The sequence below is a fragment of the Grammomys surdaster genome, unplaced genomic scaffold (assembly GCF_004785775.1).
Source record: "Grammomys surdaster isolate TR1022 unplaced genomic scaffold, NIH_TR_1.0 257, whole genome shotgun sequence".
NCBI lineage: Eukaryota > Metazoa > Chordata > Mammalia > Rodentia > Muridae > Grammomys > Grammomys surdaster.
The window spans coordinates 4,393,979-4,413,626 of record NW_021604698.1 but is presented as its reverse complement, the minus strand read 5'-3'; the positions used below and the strand labels follow the sequence as shown (position 1 = coordinate 4,413,626).

Sequence of the window (19,648 nt, the reverse complement as noted above, 5' to 3'; positions counted from 1 at the left end):
CCTTGAATTGTTTTGGAGGGGCCCAAAAATATTGGGTATCAGTAAGACCATTCTTACCCAAATTTAAAAATTTAAAATATAAATAGAAGACTGTAGGAGGAGCTAAGGTGGGAGGAGTTAGGAGAGGAAGAGGAGAAGGAAGAGGAGGAGCTAGGAGAGGAAGAGGAAAAGGAAGAGGAGGAGCTAGGAGGAGAGAGAGACAAAGAGGAGATGGAGGCGGATGTTCATGTGTCTGTAGCAGTCAAAGGTAGTTGGTATATCTAGGTTGGGTATTGGGTTACACTTCTGATTCTATGGGTATCTTGTTACTGATCATTACCAAAGATATAAGCCTTTGATTAATCTTTAACCATTAGAGTCTCATCTTTCTACTGGACCCACATGGATGGTGGGATGGTATAGGCAATGTTCAGCCTTGTGGAGACAGCGTGAAAGATTGGCAGAGCCATCTCGCACGCTGGCATCTCGTGGGTGGCAGGACTGGTGTTTCTAGTTGGCCATTTCTAGCTGTAGCACGAACGTGGCCTCTGGCTGAGAAACATGGTGGCTGGGCTAGGCAGAGCCGCTGCAGCTTAGATAGTTGGTTGAACCAGTGGCCATTTTTTAAATAATTATTTCAACAGAAGACAAGCTATTGTGAGGAATTGCCATACCCTTCTCCCTTCCCTTATTTTAAAATAATGTTAAGTTGCAGATTAGCTCTTTTCATGGAAGATTGGCCCTGAGGAGTCTGTGGAATTCCTGTCGTGTGGTTTACAACATTTTGTTAGTAAAATTCCTAAAAGCCTTGGCAGTATGTGTAGTTGCAGTGCCAGTTTTTAATACTTAACAAAGGCCTAACATAGCAAAAGCTTAGAGTAAAAAAGTGATAACACCTTAGAGTAAAAAGATGATAACATGTCCTTCCTATCAGGAGAACAGTGAAAATGAGCAATGAATAGATATCCACAATGACACGAATATATTATAACTTCCCAAAATTGGCAACATTAGTAGCAATCATGTGCCAATATAATTTGGCAATAATCCTTGGGCAGTTAAACAGTGTAAGAGGGAAGAAGAATGATATTAATTTTTATGCATAGATGGCATTCCTTAACTACCAAACAAGCCTGTTCCTTAGTTAGTGAAAAGTGTTTTTTGTTGTTGTTTTTTGTTTTTCATTGCTGAAGCATTTTGAAGAAATTTACATAAGATTGTCATATGTCCTTTAGACTGTTAATTGCTAAGAAAAGAAACAGTGCTAAAAAAGAATGGGCCTTTGGATTTCCCTCAGACAAGGTTCTAGAATATTAGAATTTGACCTAATAGGACCAGAATAAACTGGATTTTCCTACGTCTACAATTTCTGTTAAATTTATTGCAATAAATTTTGAATAGAGGTGACTGGTGAGGTGATCTGTGTTGTTTCTAGAGGTTGCACTTCAAAGACTGTGTACTGTGACTCAGAATATACATTTCAAGGTGGAGAATAGTAATGTAAATCATATATAGCTCTATCTGTTGTACAAAAGCACCTAGGGAAGTGAATATCTGTGAAGCGTCATCAGAAACCAGAGCACAGTACCATCTTCTGTGGTGTCTACAAATACTACTTGTGCAGAGGTTGTCAAGCTTGGTGGGCTTTCAGGAAACAAAGTAGCATCTTTTTATGCAAAAATCAATGTTTACTGCATGGAAAACAATAATTAATTTGAAAAAGATATATAGGTAAATCCAGTCTTCCACAGTAAATATTCACCCTCTCCCGACCCCCCAGTTAAACAAGCATTGGCTAAGATCTTCGAATCAGAGGGAACAAAAATATTTTCAGGGGCAGAATCAAGGAAAGATGGTATAAAAGAAGTAGTGGACTCATTAAGCACAAGCCTGCTTAATATCTTTAAGAGTCTTAAATGAAATGAGTATATACTTTCTTTTAAAAAAAAACCAAGTTCTTATTGATTCTTTGTGAATTGCACACTATGAACCCCAATCCCACTTACCTCTCTCCCTCCTGTCATACCTGTCATCTATTTTTGCACCCTCCCTGCAATAGAAAAAAAAATCATCTGCGAAAGCAGTAGTGTGTTAGTGTATCCTAGAGTAAACCCTTTTGTCTACACTTCTTTGTTTGCAAATGTTCATTACAAGAAGTCATTGATCTGGTTTGAAGCTACTGGCTTCTGCTACACCATCAACACTGGAACCTCACTGGGACTCCTCTCCAATTTCCTACTGATGCCCTGTGTCATGGAGATCCTGTAGTTTTGGATTTGTAGGACAGGCTGCTTCACACACTCAAGAAGTTCACTGATTGATGGGGTAGAGTTTAGGTGGGCCAACTCACAGTCCTGGATCTGGGGCTGAGGTATCTGAGTTGGTCAGTCTGCCAGCTCTGCCACACTCATTACACAGGTGAAATCTGCCTTGCCCAGGCTGACTCTTCCAATGCCATAGCCAGCAAGGGGTAGAGACAGATTTTCTGTTCTCATGCCCTTAGGACTGGTTAATCCATCCCTACACCATCAGAACCAGATTTAGTGTTCTGCCCAGGTGAGGTGCAGGGCCCACTCCCTGGAGTTTTGCAGCTGGTAAGGGACAAGGTCTGTTCTCTCACTCTCATAATCCTGGGGCCAGCTCTTCTACCTACCATAGGAGGGAAAGATCAAAGGGAAGGGAGGGGATCTCTCCTTTGCTGATGCCACCACATGGCAACTGAGAGGCAGGGCTAGCTTTCCCATGATCATGCTCTGGGAGTGAGGGGGACAGCTCAACAGGAACCTTCATATCCGGAGCCAGCTCTATTATGTGCCCAGGCAAAGTGCAGGGTCTGCTCTCCTGAGTGTTACAGTAGGTGAAGAGCGGGGGCATCTCTTTTACTCTTTTACACCCTCAAGGCCATCTCTCCTGCCCATCATAAGTGAAAGGGGTGAGGGGAGCATCTCTGCTTTACCCATAGGGCAGACAAATGGTGGGGCCAGGTCTCCCATACTCACAGCCTTGGCTCTGGCTTGCCTGTGCTCCCCCCCCCCACACCATGGCTGTCTCTCCTGAGTGCTGCTGCAGCTGTTGAAGGGCAGGGCAAGCTCTACTGTACTCATGACTACAGGGCCAAGTCTCCTGTCTGATACAGGCGGTAAGGGATGAGAGGGGAGGATAGAATCTCTCTCTCATTTGTGTCAGCTTACCCGTGATGCCCAGCTGAGAAGTGGGGCCAGTTCTGCATAGCCCTTAGAAATCAACATGTCCCTGGGTAGAAGCCTCAATCAGGCAACTCTGCCTGCCCTTTGGTGGTAACAGACCCCTACTGTTGCAGGGTCACAGACCCAGACATGGCCCCAGACCTGTCATCCACCATGGTCTCAGATGGCATAACTGCTCACATTAGGCTGTTCCTCAGTACCCTCAAGCCTCCAATTCTACTTCTCTTCATTGTCCTCTCATTCTTTTGTTTCTCTTTCTCTTCCATTTCTCCACCACTTCCTTGCCCCTCTTAGTGACACCCTGGGTCTATGAGTGTCTGAGATCATCTCAGAAGTGGTTTCAGGCACTGGATAAGGGTCATCTCAGGCATGATCTGCCACACCATCCTCCATGCCCTTGAAGCACAGAACTGGTGATCATCCTATTATGGCTCCCTGTCTGGACCCCATGGCACTGGACTGATGGGCATCTTGGGCTCCTTCCTTTCTCTGGACCACCGCATGGCACCACGCAGGGATCATATGTCTTTGGTACACTCCTGCCTCTACCTTGTGGTCCCTGGTGGGATTCTTCTAGTCTCAGGCTTGCTCCCCTGAGATGTGAGCCCTTAGGTGGGTTCCTCTTATCTCCATTCCTCTCCCTGCTTTGGAAGCCTGTCCAGGCTTGCTTGGCATGTGGTTGTCTTATGCTAGCTCCCTGTCCAGGCTCCCTGGCTTGGTGAAATGAACTGGTGGTCATTTCAGGCTCACATTTTTTCATGGAATGTTGGCTACTAATCATTCAGATGTTCACAGGTTAGAAATTGGGTGTAGACTTAGCCTCTCTCCTTTCTTCCACTTACTGACTTGGATGTGACACAAAAGCCACACCTGTGATGCCTCTAAGTACAGGGGAGTATATAATTTCTAACTTATTGCTCCAGGTTATCAGAATTGGGCATTTCACACACCAGGAAAATGGAGAATCCTTTCATGCCCGTCTCTCAGCCTTGATTCATAGGCTCTTGGATCAGAGATCTATATCATGGTTTAAAAGGGGTTGATTCTCCTATGAGGCATGACCTCCTAATGTGACTTTTATTAGTTAGTGTTTTTATTTATTTTCAAAAGCTGAAAAGCATCACTAGGAACTTGCTCCGGTCCTGTTGCATCTAATTCTCCCTGAGTTACTCTTTCTAATCAAGACCAATGTTCCGGATCCAGAGATACCTCTTCAGGAAAAGAAGGCTGAAGTTTGCTAATGAACTCCAGGGGTTTTATCAACTGATGGTGCTTTAAGTCTTTCCACCAGCAACAAAGTGTGCAGAACTTCTTCAAACAAATGCCACTTCCTTGTCCCTGCTGGTCCCATATTTACCTCCAATTAATTAACCTCCTGCCTTATTATATTAGTGTGTATGCCACAACCAGGAGTCCTTTACCTTAATGGTTTTTTTTTTCTTAGATCCTCATATTTGAGGCCCCTGTTCAAGGCACCACCTAAAGGCACTAACATATCCTTGTTTCTGATATGGTTAGTGGAAATGAAAACCAGGCCAGATTGGAGGGGTCTCTGCAAGACTGGCCTGAGACAAGTGTATTAAAAGCAATTGCTCTGCCAAACTTCTATATACTTTGATGACTTCTATGGAATTCAGAGATACACAGGAGGCCAGAATGCTTAATTGCCCGAGGGAGTACCTCAGTTTTCTGGGAACAGAAAGGTACACAGTGCCCCAGGAGCTAACCTGAAAAACCTATGACACTTGCCTCAGGTAGCTTGACGAAGAACTCCATGAGTTCCTGTGTGTGTTAACTGAATGCTTTGCAATTTCTGAGTTAATTGATCATTGAGTTGTTCCTTATATTTCACATTTGTTGATTAGTGTAGAAAAATCTTTAAATTCCAATAGGATATTTATAAAACATTTTTATATATTATTATTTAATTGCTTTTAAAACAAATATTTTCTTCTAGAAATGCTTATATTAACAATTATGAGATATGTACTTAAGTGTGTATGGGCAAGTATAGATTACAATAGTAATGCTGGTCCTATTGGTGGTTTGTTTCCTCAGTAGAACATATGTCAGAATTAGGAGAAAAACTGTTTTAATAAATATGGAAATCATCTGTATAACTTTTTAACTATTCTTTGAGTCTAAAATTATTCCAAAATAATTGGATATTTTTACAAGTATGTATATATATATATATATATATATATATATATGAAAAAATAATACAAGAAGTAAGAATAAAAGTTCTGTCATATTCACATCTTCTGTTAAAATTTTTATAAATAAGAAAAGTAAATTTATTATTTATATAAGCATATTCTGTTACATCTAAAACATGTTTTTAATAATGTTAAAATACCCAGAAAAATAAAATGGTCATGCTTTATAACTTCTCTTTGATACTAGGGCTTGGATCTCCAACCTTTTACAGGCTAGGTAAGCATTCTACAACTAAGCTACATCTTCAGCTGTATAATTTTTATTATACCTTAATATTCTCTAACACATTTGTTTCATAATCATAGTCTACCAACTTCATATTTTTGCGAAGCAAAGAAATATTTTAAAAAAAATAAAATTGGTTTTCATTTCCTGGGGTGGATTATTTATTCATTTTAAGAAATGCTTTTTTTATTGGTAGATTTATTTTATTGGTACTTTTTTAGATATTTTATTTATTTACATTTCAGATGCCATCCCCTTTCCCCATTTCCCCTCCCTAGAACTTCCTATCCCATCCCCCCTCATTCTTTTGGTTTTATAATGTTTTAACTACATATAAGTATTAAGGTCAGTTCTAGGTTGAGGGACCAGAAATACAATAGATGCAAATAGTCTAGGAACAAGCAAGACAATAAACACAAATAGTCAAAAAAAAAAATTAAAAAAAAAATCCATGAACACTACCGTGATCATTTTTTCTAAGGGCTTATCAGGATGACCAAAATATCTGAGCCAACTTCCCTGTCCTAGCCCAAAGACATTTTCATGTCTGAAGTCTACTTCCTTGTTCTAGCCTAAAATTTAGATTCCTGTCTAAAATTACTTTTTTGTCCTAGCCTAAGATTTAGATTCCTGCCTGAAATTACTTCTTAATTCTAGCCTAATGTCAGATTTCTGCCAAGCAGCCCATTTCCTTGATCTTGGCCCATGTCAGATTCTTGCCAAGCAGCCCCAAAAGCTCTCCACATCTCCCCTTTTTTATTTCATTAATAAGACTGAGCCTGTCTTGGGTCATCCTGGCAAGAATGCCTTCCTTACCCCTCATGGAATATGCATTATCCAAAGCAATGCAGTTCTGTCTTAGGTTGGTAAGGCTCTGTGAAGAGTATTACCAGTCCTTGGCTTGCCAGCCTGTTAATTTAATAACTCTGTCTGGGGGTCCATTTTCAGGTTCAAGCCATGCACTTCAGCTGCCAACTTGTTGATGTTGTTAAAGACAAGCTTTAACATGATGGGCAAGAATAAAAGCATTCCCAGGACAAAAAAGGGCAAGCATGATCAAGCTATATATGCCATTCTTGAAACTTGACCAAAATAGAAATACTGACCTCAGGCCATGAGTAATTTTATCAGTATTATCTGCCACATCAACATTCAGCAGAACAGCATTCTTGAAATTCATAAGCTCACTATGTAAAGTTAAAACATCCAGAGAATATTAGATTTATGCCAAATAAACTTCAAGTGTCTTTAAAGTTTTTCCTAGTTATAATGACTATCACTGTAAATTTTAGAACTATCACAAATCCAATAATATTTGGCATGACACCCAAGATGGCTCTATACTCTTAAATTCTGAACCTCCTTCCAGTAATTTGAATAGGATAAAGAGCATCAATCCATTCTTCCAAATGCCTATCTAAATCTTTTTGTATATTCAGCACATTGGGCACATTTTTTGCTAAATGATTAACAAAAGTAGCTGTCTTAACTTCTTGTGTCAAAGCAATTGCAGAAGCAGTAGTGCTAGCAATTAATGTAATTAAAACTGTTATACCAGCAATAATCAAGCCCACTACCTGCTTGCTTCTGCTTAAAGCCTGAATCATTTCTTCCAGGATTTGCAAGCTATTTTAATCCTTTTATTCAAAATCTACTCATTTAATTAAAATAGTGCAATTTTACATAAACATTTTCACACGCATAAAAGAACCACAGAGAAAGGAGTTAATTTCACTCCCAACTTTCTATAGTTCTGAAATCTTTGATTCTGTTACATTGACTGAAGTTGCACTTCATCAGAAGGGTACAGTAGAAGTAATTGGGCTTTGATATGCCACAAAGACCTGATTACAGCCATCAACTGCGGATGAGTCCTTCCACTCTTCTCCTGACTAGCTTTTGAAAAGTGTGGCCAGTGCTGACAGTCCTTAAGGGTTTGACATCTGTTAGAGTAAAAGTAGCTTGAGGCTTGTGATCACCCAAAATGCTGAATATTTTCCACATTCACCTGAGAAAGCACTGGAAAGAAAGTTGCACAATCAGTTGTATGTATTGTAAGAGGCATTGTACTAGTCCTCCCTGAGTGGCTCTGAATGTAACTTTCCAAACATCCAGGGGTACCCATGAGGTTGATTCCAGGATTCTTTAATTCAGTGGTTTCTCAGTCTTCCTAATGCTACAATCACTTAATCCAGCTCCTCATGTTGTGGTGATGCCGATAAGATTATTTTTGTTGCGACTTAATAACTTTAATTTTGCTACATTAAGAACTGGAATGCAAGTATCTGATATGCAATGATATTTCATTGTTACAAATTGAACATAATTAAAGCACAGTGATTAATTGCAAGACAATATGTAATTATATATTTAAAACATTTCTTGTTAATTACAAATAAATAAAATTTTGGCTTGAAGTATGGTGTAGCGTGGGTAACACTCTTAATATAACTGCAGTAAGCTACATGGTGAGATTTCACAGCAGTTTGTGTGAAATGCTAAAATCACTACAAAGGTTGAGACTGCTTCTTTCCTAACACATCAGAAATTCTCAGGTCAGCATTTGAAAGAGCACAATGAAGACCATCTTCCACAAGTCTACTTCTGCATGTACATTTGATAATCAGCAAGGTGGACACCCTGTTTCACCAAGATGTGTTGTTGAAAATGGAACAAGAAAATACAACACAGTCTCAGACAGGTGTGACTGCAAAAGCTTGATTCAGACTTTTGTAGTTGACATTGTAGAGAATTCAGCTCTTACTGCAACATTGTTAATAAGTTCAATGAACTCTTGTGCTGACTCAGGAACATCTTCAACTTTGACTGTCAATGGGTTCCTGGCAAATGCAAATGGGATGTCAGGTAGATTTGGAGAGCTCCATGAAATTTTGCCTGCAAGCATGTAGTATTCTTTCACTGAAGACATCATAATCCTTTTGTCTGGTCAGTGTCATATTCCTCATAAAGAACCAGATGAGGGAGGCAACATGCAAGATTTATTTTCATCCTCTTTTTTTTTTTTTTCAAAGCTGAAGTCTTATTTGGAACGATTGAATCTTTTCAGTCAAATTGAGGCGACTTGCCTTTGATTCTGGCAGTGATAAATTTAACTCATGCAGGATGGCAGAGATGCCAAGCAAGTAAGCTCTTTTCAGCAATAGACTTTTATCTCTGAAAAGTGCTTCTACTGCAGTTTTGCTTTCTGATTAAGAAGAGATTTGACTTCATTGTGAAGATCAAAAACACCTTTAAAACTTGTCCTCTTGACAACCATCTCCCTTCAATGTGATAAAGCCAAGCTTTGCTTGGCACAAACTCATACAGTTTTGAAACTAGTTGACTGTCTAAAGTGCTGGCCCTTACAAAACTGACAGAACTTAGGCCACCTTGTGGCAATGGCTTCCTTGTTACTATTTCCAATGGATCATAAAGAAAGATCTGATGACTTTTGGTGACTCATTCACTACCAAACGCCTAAATCCAGATGGACATCCTGGCACAGGTGAAGCACCATTTGTGCTAACACCACAGGTCTTTTCTCAAGAGATCCTAATGCTGTTTTAGAAACAAACCAACTGTGTCAAATACATCATGTGGAGTAGTGTTTCAAGAGCTTTGCAAAAAAAAAAAAACCAAAGCAAAACAAAAACTTTCATCTTTAAAATCACTATCATTAATATACCCCGTGTAAATCAGTAATTGTGAACAGTTAACAACATCTGTAGATTCATCAAGATGAATATTGGAAGTGAAACAGATTTAATTTTCTGGATTACCTGATCAAGAATAACAGTAGAAATGCCATCTACTCTTCTGCAGGCATTGTCTGTAGATAACGAAACAATATTCTGTTGTGTAAGAAATTTCTCTTCGAGCATAACTAGAACAATGTCTTCGGCTGCTGACAATAGTAAATCCTTATCAATGATGTGGTTTCATAGCTCTGATAATTCTGAGTGCCACGTAATAAGAAGTGAATACGATGTGGAACATCATAGATATTTTGTTGTTTGTAGTATTTGCCACCAGTGTCAAGTGTGGCTTCTTGAGTCTATCAGCTTTAGTTACAAAATAGTTGATACCTTTGCTGTCAAAGGTTCGGTGCTTGCAGTCAAAATGGCATTTTAGTTTGCTCAGCTTGGTAGATTATTGGGATAGAATGTCACAAAAACAAAAACAAGATCAACAACAACAGCAAAATAAAAATTGTTGTTTCTCATTTCCTGCTATAATTATTAAGGTAAAAGCACACTGTAAAAAAAAATCATTACTGTATTTTATTTTCTTAAGATCCTTCTTTCCATGATCCATTACCATGGGATGGTTTGCTAATAAAAACAATATAGAACAACAGCTTTACTAATGTAAAAGATTATACATGGCACAGTTTAGTCAGTACATTTCTTTCAAGTTTCCTATGATTTGCCATGTTTTTATATACCTGTTACTGTCTCAAAGGGGAAATATTAACAGGAGAATACAAAAAGACCAATCAGCATTCAGATTAAGTTTTCATGATACATGTGCATGAGTGTGTGTGTATGTATGTGTGTGTATATATGTATTGATATAATATATATGTATATATATATAATAACAAAATCATCAGCTACTGATTATATATTATATATAATATAATGTAATGTAATATAATATATAATATGGTATATATATAATGTAATCAGTATATATACTATATACAACAGAATATATAATATATATAGCCAGTATACATAATATACTATATATATATGTATGTATATATATATATACATACATGTATATATATATATATATTATTTGTAGCTGATGATTTCATAGTACATTATGTTACATTTACACCATAATTATAATTCACAAGGTGTTGTTTTATCTCCAATTTTACTGCTTTCAACATAGTAGCTGCTCCTTATATACGTGTGACTGGTCCATATAAGCACATTATGGCACCAACCCTGTCACACACACCTGTAATTTGTTGGAGTATATGTGAAAATGTTGGTAGAATGATGTCATCATTCCCTGCGCTCATAAGTGGTCATATCTGCATGTGGATACACTGCCTGGAGATGGATTTAGGAATAACATCATTGGAAATATATGTTTTCCAGTGGTCTTAGGAGAGCCCTGTGAAAGGGTCAATTGATTCTCAAAGGGTTGTGACTCACAGGTTGACAACCAACAATGTTGTATATCTGTGTGTTGTGTTGTGTATTGTTGTTGTTATTAAATTTTTATTTATTGTTTCTTCATGCAATGCATCACAACTGCAGATTCCCCTCCTTCCATTTTTATGAATCCCCCCATAACTAGCCTTTCTCCTCCAGTTCTACTTCACGTTTTCCTCCCTCTGTACCCTTACCCCCAGAAAAGAACAGATGTCCCAGGGGAAATCACTGAACAAAATACAGAATGATACAATAAGACCAGGCACAAGCAAGGCAGAGGGAGATAGCCCAGTAGGAGGAAAAGAGTTCCAAGAGCAGGCAAAAGAATCAGAGACACTATGACTCCTATTCTCAGGAGTGGTTCCAAACACCAATCCAAAAACCAGAACATATATATAGAAGACCCAGCACAGATTCATGAAGCTCCACAACCGCTGCTTCAGTCTCTGTGAGCCCCCTGAGTCCCTGCTTAGTTGATTCCTCAGGTCATGCTCTTCAACCCCTTTGGCTCCTACAATTTGTCCTTTCCCTCTTCCTCAGGGTTTACTGGAACATCTTACAATATATACTATGCCAGTATCTGTGCTAACCTAGGCTTGGGGTACCATCTGGTGGCATAAGAAAGCATTGATTGTAAGTTGGGAATCCATCATTTAAAAAACAAACAAGCAAACAAACAAACAGACAGACAAACACAAAGCAAGCTAGACAGCAAAGACTAGAGTAAGTATCAAACTGTTTAATGCAAAAGCACAGACTGAACCTATGTGGGTCCAAATTCTGCCCTGCCACTGAGGTGTAGGACACTCCACTGGGGAGGTAAAACATTAGGAGTGTTTGACTGTGTCTCCCTGTACTGCCTCTGTTGGGTTCTGGGCAGGGTTCCCTAACACTTGAGAACGTAGTTGCCAGTGGAGTGTCATACAGAAGAGTCAGGAATGAAGGACTGGGGGGTCCATGGGCCAGGAACAAAGCCAGAACCTTTGGGGCTCTGCGGACTGAGGATGATGATGAAACTAGGCGAGGAAAATAGGGAACTCCAGCTTAGCTCATTAGCGATGGTAGCTGTAGTTGTCTGGAAACACAGAGAGGCCTTCTACAGGAGACAGGCTATGGTTCTGTGGGCAAAGGCCTTCTCCACGCTGCCCATGGTAGTTTCTATCGAAGAGACTGACCATGTTTATCCATACTATTTGTTAACTGTTCATCATGGAAAATGGATGCATACCAACTTCTCAGGTTGGACCAGAGATTTTTATCTTTTGCAGAGAATAATGTCCAGGAAAGCAAGCTTATTGGCTAAACCCTTAGGATATACCTCATTAACATGGAGAACTCTGTTTTTGTCTACCTGACCAATGTGGGAAGTGTGGACATTTGTTCTAGGCCAGGAATCTGGCAGGGAGCAAGGAATTGCCTACTCTCTTAGGGTACCCGAGTGCCAGGGGATCTCAGACACACTCTACTTTACCAAGTTCCTGGCATGGTCCACTGTCCCACAAACCTACAGGAATTAAAAGAAAATTGAGAACAATGCAATCATCCAATGGGACAAAGAAGATGTCAGGGACTGATGCAAGATGAGAGGACGTTCAGATCAAGAACTGAAAACAACTGTCTTGAAGAAATCAAGTCAACTCTAAGACAATGCCAACACACAACACAGATTTATCAGGAAAATTTGACAGAGTTGAAAACAGTATCTACAAATCCCAAAGAGAAATTGTAGAAGAGGGAACCAGAATGGATGAGTATTTGGAGATCCATAATAGCAAAACAAAAGAACCTAAACCTCTCAACATGATAGAAGCCACACCTGGTTAGGTTCTGGAAACCTAACCAACTACCCAGGATGTGGTGGTTTGAAAGCAAATAGCCCTATAGACTCTAAAAGAATGTCATATATGGAGATGTGGCCTTATTGGAATAGGTTTGGCTTGTTGGAGGAAATGTTTCATAGTTCACTTCCTGCAGCTTGCCAATCAAGAGGTAGAATTCTCAGCTCCTTCTCCACCGTCATGTCTGACTGCATGCTGCCATTCTACTGGCCATGATGATAAAGGACTAAACCTCTGAAACTGTAGCCAGACTCAATTAAATGTTTTCCTTTATAAAAGTTACTGTGGTCATGGTGTCTCTTCACTGCAATGAAACTCTAAGATACAAGGCTAGTGAAGTCATGGATCTTGGAGAAGAACCTACAACCACCACATTACTAGACCAGTATCGTTCTTGACTACATTGCAAATATCTGTCCTTGTACCTACAGATAAATGTAGTCCGAACTTCTCATTAAGGAAACTTTTCTTTGTGACAGCCATGGAGGGGTACAGAAAAGCAAAATCAACCAAAATCCAGAATTGTGGAGCCCTGTCACAAAACAACTTCTGCATTCAGAAAACATTGCAGAAGAGGTAGCGGAAAGATTATGAGTTACAGAGGTTCATGGAGTTTGATGTGACACTATTCTAGTAACATCAGAAGCTACAACCATGAAGTTTCACCAACATGACTGTCCAAATGTGAGCTGAACAAGAATAAGCTAGAGATATGCCAAAGGAGAAGAGAGAGCGATCACAAAACCTCCAACATATACAAAGAACTATAAGGAACTAAGGAATGCTCTGAGTGGGAGAAATGGTCTTCTCTAGGGAAGAGAACATCATTGACTATCCAACATGGCTAGCCCTGAAAACACAAACAAGCGTCATAACACACACTGAGAAGGTTATACTTAGAAATATATACGTATAAACATATATGCACTTGATAACAATTAATAAAAGAAAAAGATCATGAATTTGAAAGGAAAAAAGGAGGGTTTGGAAAGGTAAAAGTAAAGTGGAGAATGATGTAATTACATTTTAATCTCAAAAATTAAAAAAAAATAAGAAGAAAATCTATGTCTTGGAGAAGACAAAGTATTTAGAAATACAGTTGAAAGAGGAAGACATAAAAGGAAACGATACCATTTGAGACAATAACGAACAATTTACAAAACAACTACAACATAAGCAACAAAATGATACTAGTAAATCCCCACTCATCATTGGTTGTCTTGAATATAAATAGATTAAATTGCATGTTGTGGGTTGCCCTGGTGCTGTTTGCATTCTGATGTTATTCTGCTTGCTTAGAAGGGGCTGTCCTGAGAAGGAGTAGATCACATACTCAGGTGATTTCATGTGAACCTTCTCCCCATTCTAATGGTTCAAATAAAATCTAGAGCCTGTGATTGGGCGGTGGAAGGGAAAGGTAGGGGCTAGAGGTCTTAAAGAGTGGAGGGAGAGTAAGGGAAGGACAGAGGAAGAGGAGGTGGAAGGAAGATGGAGCAGACCCACATGGCCTGGAGAAGCCACAAGTAGCAAGGATCTCATAGCTGGGGAATAGAGTGGTGTAGTGGTAGAGCTGTCCAATCTAGGCATACAGTTTATAAATATAATAATTGGGTTGTGTATATTTAACCTGGGCGTATTAGGGTTGGAGATTTACTGCAACAAATTTGCACCCATGGTATGGCTTAGAACCCAACTAATCTAAGATAAATGTCCACTTCCCCCTCCCCTGCCAACCATAAATGACTGGCACTGTGACCTAAAGTTGCAGCAGTGTATGGGTTGAAAGCTGACTGGGTTTGAGGGGTCTACAGAGCTGAGAGACTCCCTTCCAAGCCCCAGGCAGACAGCTACAGCCAGGGGCAGGACCCCAGCCCAGAGCTGGGACTTCACATTCCCTGGCCTAGGGAGGGATGGAGGATCCTGGAGAGCAACTGCTTGCTAGGTAGTTTCCTGGCAGATAAAGAAAGCTGATCTGGGTATCTATGCTTGAGGGAGCCTTTCTATGCTTGCTTCCTAGCATCTAAATTTAGCCATGTCTAAATAGGACTTGGGACAGCCAGAGCCACTCTCTGGCTTCCTGAGCACTCCAGGCTTCCTGAGATCAGTGTACACGCTGCCAGCTGCAACCCACACAAAAGACAGAGAGCTGGCTCAGAAACAGGAGCCTGTGGATCTTTCACAATCAGCCCCTCCTTGGGAATAAAAGAATTAGAGAGGACTGCAATGTCCTGAATGGATTGAACAGCAGAGAGAGACAAAGGTACAAAAAGCTCCGGTAATACAAAATAAAAATTGATTAAATATATATGTACACACACATGTATATATATCTATATATCTCTATCTATCTATCTATCTATCTATCTATCTATCTGATTTATTAGTATCATTTACTAGTATAAGATACACACACACACACACACACACCCCTTTTGGGTTCCATGGGATGATATTTTGAATAGTTCGACAAGGCTGGATTTAAAGGAAATAGACACCTTGTCATTAACTATTATTGCAATATTAATTACTTTGATTTACTTTGTCTTCTCAAAATACAGGGCCCTAGATAAAAAATTACATGCCTTAGAAAAGGAATTAGAGGAAACACAAGAACTATTTTTTTTTTGGGGGGGTTTTCAAGACAGTGTTTCTCTGTGTAGCCCTGGCTGTCCTGGAACTCACTCTGTAGAGCAGGCTAGCCTCGAACTCTTGAACTCAGAAATAACACAAGAACTGAAAGTTCAGGATTTTATAGTTCAAGATAAGCAACAGAAACAGGAGAATAAAGGTTGGAAACAGGAGCTGGGAAAGATACTAGATCAAAAGATGCAGAAGTTCATAGATGAGACTGAACAACAAAGAGACAAACTTAAGACTCGGCAACACAGCCTAGAGGAAACACTAGAGCTAAAGGATCAGGATTTTATAGATCAACATAAGCAACAGAAAGAGAAGAATGAAGGCTGCAGACAGGAGGTGGAATAGATGCTACAAGAAAAGATGCAGAATTTCAGAGATCAGATTGGGCAGCAAAGAGACAGAGATAACATTTTGAAGCAGAGTCTAAAGGATAATTTACTAAAGCTAGTAAATCAAAATAAGATGGATGCTAAAATATTAGAATTGCAACATAAAGAGAAAATTTAAATGTGGAAGCAGAACCTTTAACAGAGAATCTGAGAACTCAAGGAACAAGAGGAGCAACAAAAAGAGAGATATGAAACATTGACACAGACCTTAAGGGAGGACCTTAACATTCCAATTAGGGAAAAATACTCAGATAGAGATGGAAGATAATATTAGGGAAAGCCAATCAAAGATTACTAGAAAAGAAACTTTAGTTTAACCAGTTAGTGTACAATAAAGACCTCCAGACAATGGTCACCCACAGGGTTAACAGGAATTTGAATGACAACTCATGGATGTGTTAGAACTGAGAAAAGTTAAGTAAAGTGGCAGTAATTTTGGAATGCATTCACCATTTGTAAAACAAATCCTATCTTCTTGAGCTATTAAAAATAGAATAGTTGTCCAAGACAAAAAAGCAATACTGCAACCTGCATCACGTTTACAATAGTTCTCATGGTGGAGAGAAGAGTTGAAGGAGATAGCAGGACAAATTAGAGCTGGGGTAGAGATATTTCCAAAGATCAGCAAGCCATTGGGCTTTGTGAAGGTCGCTTTGCTGTGATAGAGGCTCTAAATTATGAAGAAACCTTGGCATTCTGTCTCTTGGCAGCCTTAAATGCCTGGGACAAAGTTGCAGAATCAGGGAAAAGACTTGAACCATTTACTCAAGTCATGCAAGTTCAAAGGAAACCTTCCCTGATATTTTGCAAAGGTTGAGCTCTACTGTGGAAAGGAGTATATCAGATCCATCAGCAAGAAAAACAATAATTGAGTCTTCAGCCTTTGAAAGTGCTAATGCTGAATGTAAGGAAGTAATCAGACCACTGAGGGGCAGGGTCAGCAACAACAGATGAGTGGATTAGATACAGAGCTGATGTTAGACCTCATTTGCCTGATATGACCTTAACAGGGGAAGCTGCCACTAGAGGCTTTGAGATAGTTTCAAATGTTTTAATTGTAGTGAACAGGGTTGTCTCAGAATAAACTGAAGGGAAAACCAAATTAATACCCAAAGTGAGCCTATGCCTTCTGGAATATGTAAAAGATGTGGCAAAGGCTGACATTTGGCTAGGGGAATGTAGAGCAACCACAGACAAATTGGACAACACCTTACCAAAAAGATTCTGGTGGAGGTGGGGGGGAGCTCTTTCAGGCCCCAATGACAGACAGGGAGAGTTCTCTTCCTCAGGACAATTAAACACCATTGCTCTAAATACAGATGTTGTGAGACCAGATAACAAGCCTGAGACAAATTCTACAGGCAATTCGAAAAACCTAAGGGGGGGGGCAAAAAACATGAATATTTTGTCAAACTTCTATAGAGGATCAAAGGCTAAAACTAAGAATACTAGTAAACAGTATTGAGATTGAAGGAATGGTCGATACTGGAGCAGATGTCACCATCATCTCTCCAAAATTTTGACCTCCAGGTTGGCAACTTCAAGGAGACATCCAATTTCAAGGAGATAGGACTTTATCCCAAATAAAGCAAAGCATCAGATAGCTTAAATGTACAGGACCTGAAGGTCAGATAGGAAAATTAAGGCCACATGTGGCTGATATAGTCATTAACTTATGGGGAAGAGATATGTTACATCAGTGGAAAACACAAATTAATATCCCTTCAGTTTTAGAGGCTGGCCACAAAACCGGTTAGACTCCTAATAAAAAATTAAATTAGTTAAGGAATGTTATCAAAGAAAGTTACAGACTGTCTAGGCTGCTCACAAACAAGATAGAGCAGGGGCTGACAATTTAGCTTTACCTCAAGGAGCTACTGCTAATAAGACATCAACAGCCTTAGCACTAAGGTGACCAACCCATTGTCTGAATAATCTTATTAATTGCTTTGAATCAGCCAATAGTATACCATTCGTATGACTGACCAGCCCAATTGGATTGATCAATGGTTTATGACAAAAGAAAAACTCCAGGTGCTAGAATAGTTAGTCCAGGAGCAGTTGGAGGCTAAACATATAGAGGTATCCATCAGGACTTGAAATTCTCTGATATTTGTCATTTAAAAAAAACAGTCTGGCAAATGGAGGATGTTGACAGATCTCAGAGTAATTAATAAGATTATTCAGATAATGGGTTCCTTGCAGCTTGGAATCCCAGTGCCTTCTTTGTTGCCCTAGGACTGTCCTATTATAGTGATTGGTCTACAAGATTGCTCTTTCACAATTCCTCTACATGATCATAATAAGAAAAGATTTGCTTTCTCAGTAACTACCTTCAATAGAAGCTGTGGAGGAGGGGGTTCCTGGGTGGGTTGGGGAGGGAATAGGGCAAGAGGATACCATCTGAAATGTAAATAAAATAAAAAAAAGAAGAAGCTGTTCAGTAAAAAGATATCATTGGATAGTCCAGCAACAAATAATGTTAAATAGACCTTGTGTCAATAATTTGTACAACAGCCAATGCAGATGATGCAAAAACAGCTTCCCCAATCCATTATTTATCATTATATGGATGACATCCTATTGGCTGATTCAGATATAAATATCCTGTAAAGAATGTTCGATGAAGTAAAAAAAATCTCGACTTGCTAGAGATTGCAAAGCACCCCTGAAAAAATTCAAAAAGGAAATTCTATTAAGTATCTAGGATGTAGAATAAGTCTGGAAAAGGTGAGACCACGAAAGGTGCAAATCAGAAGAAACCAGTTAAGGATTCCTAATGATTGTCAGAAGCTACTGGGAGATATCAACTGGCTACTGCTTGCAATTGGCTTGGCTACTCAAGAACTAAGCAATTTATTTCAAACCTTAATAAAGATTTAAATATCCCAAGGAGATTGTGAGAACATTATACACCAAGGCTGAGAAAGAATTAGCTCTGGTAGAAAGGAAATTGCAGGATACTCATCTAGATGTATTGATCCAAAGAAGCCCAGCACCTTAGCTATCTTACCTTCTACTCATTCCCCTACAGAAATTCTCATGCAGAGGGAAGATTATATCTTCGAATGGATATTTTAACACATAAACAGAGTAAGAAATTAAAACCTTACATAGAAAAGGTCTCCAAAATGATATTAAAAAGAAAAATGAGACTTTGACAATTAGCTGGAATGGATCCAGCAGAAATTGAGGTCCCTTTTACTAACGCAGAGATTGCCTCGTTATGGGCACAGGACGAACACTGGCAAAGAGCATGCAGTAATTTCTTGGGCAAGATTAACAACAAATTCCCTAAAAGCAAGTGACTTCAGTTGATAAAAGAATTAATTGGATTCTCCCTTGTCTAATAAAAAGAATTCCAATTCCTAGGGTCCCTACATTTTACACTGATTCTAATAAATCAGGAAAGGCAGGATGTAAATCAAAAGATGTAAGTAAAGTGACTGAGAATCCCTATAAATTGGTTCACAAATCTGAATTATATGCAATACTCATGGTGTTGTCAGATTTTCAAGAGTCTTTAATATAGTAACTGACTCTCAATATGTAGAAAGGTTGTATTACACAATGAGATTGATGAATTTACTCAGGATGATTCTGAATTGACTTCACTATTTGCTCAGCTACAACAAATTATCAGAAACAGGAGTCATCTACTATATATAACACACACAAGATCCCATATAGGTCTGCCAGGCCATCTGGCATAAAGTAATAATGAAATTGACCAGCTATTCATAGGAAGTGTACTAGAGGCTTCAGAATTCTGTAAAAAGCATCATGTTAACAGAAAAGGTTTAAAGAAAGAAGTCTCTATCACTTGGCAACAAGCCAAGGAAATTGTGAGGCAATGTTCTACTTGCTCATTACAGAATCAAACTGACTATAGGAAGCACAAAACCTAGCTTCCAAAACTTAAGCAATTTGTAGAGGCAGCTGACTAGCTGTCCCTCATTCCTCAAAACTTTGGAGCATCA

General features: G+C 39.1%; 1 non-coding gene across 1 annotated transcript; it reads right to left on the bottom strand.

The window, feature by feature from the left end:
• Positions 1-3,947: 3,947 nt before the first annotated feature.
• Positions 3,948-4,077, bottom strand: LOC114627755. Its single transcript, XR_003712399.1, has one exon. It is a non-coding gene; the product is annotated as a small nucleolar RNA SNORA17 (small nucleolar RNA).
• Positions 4,078-19,648: the final 15,571 nt, after the last annotated feature.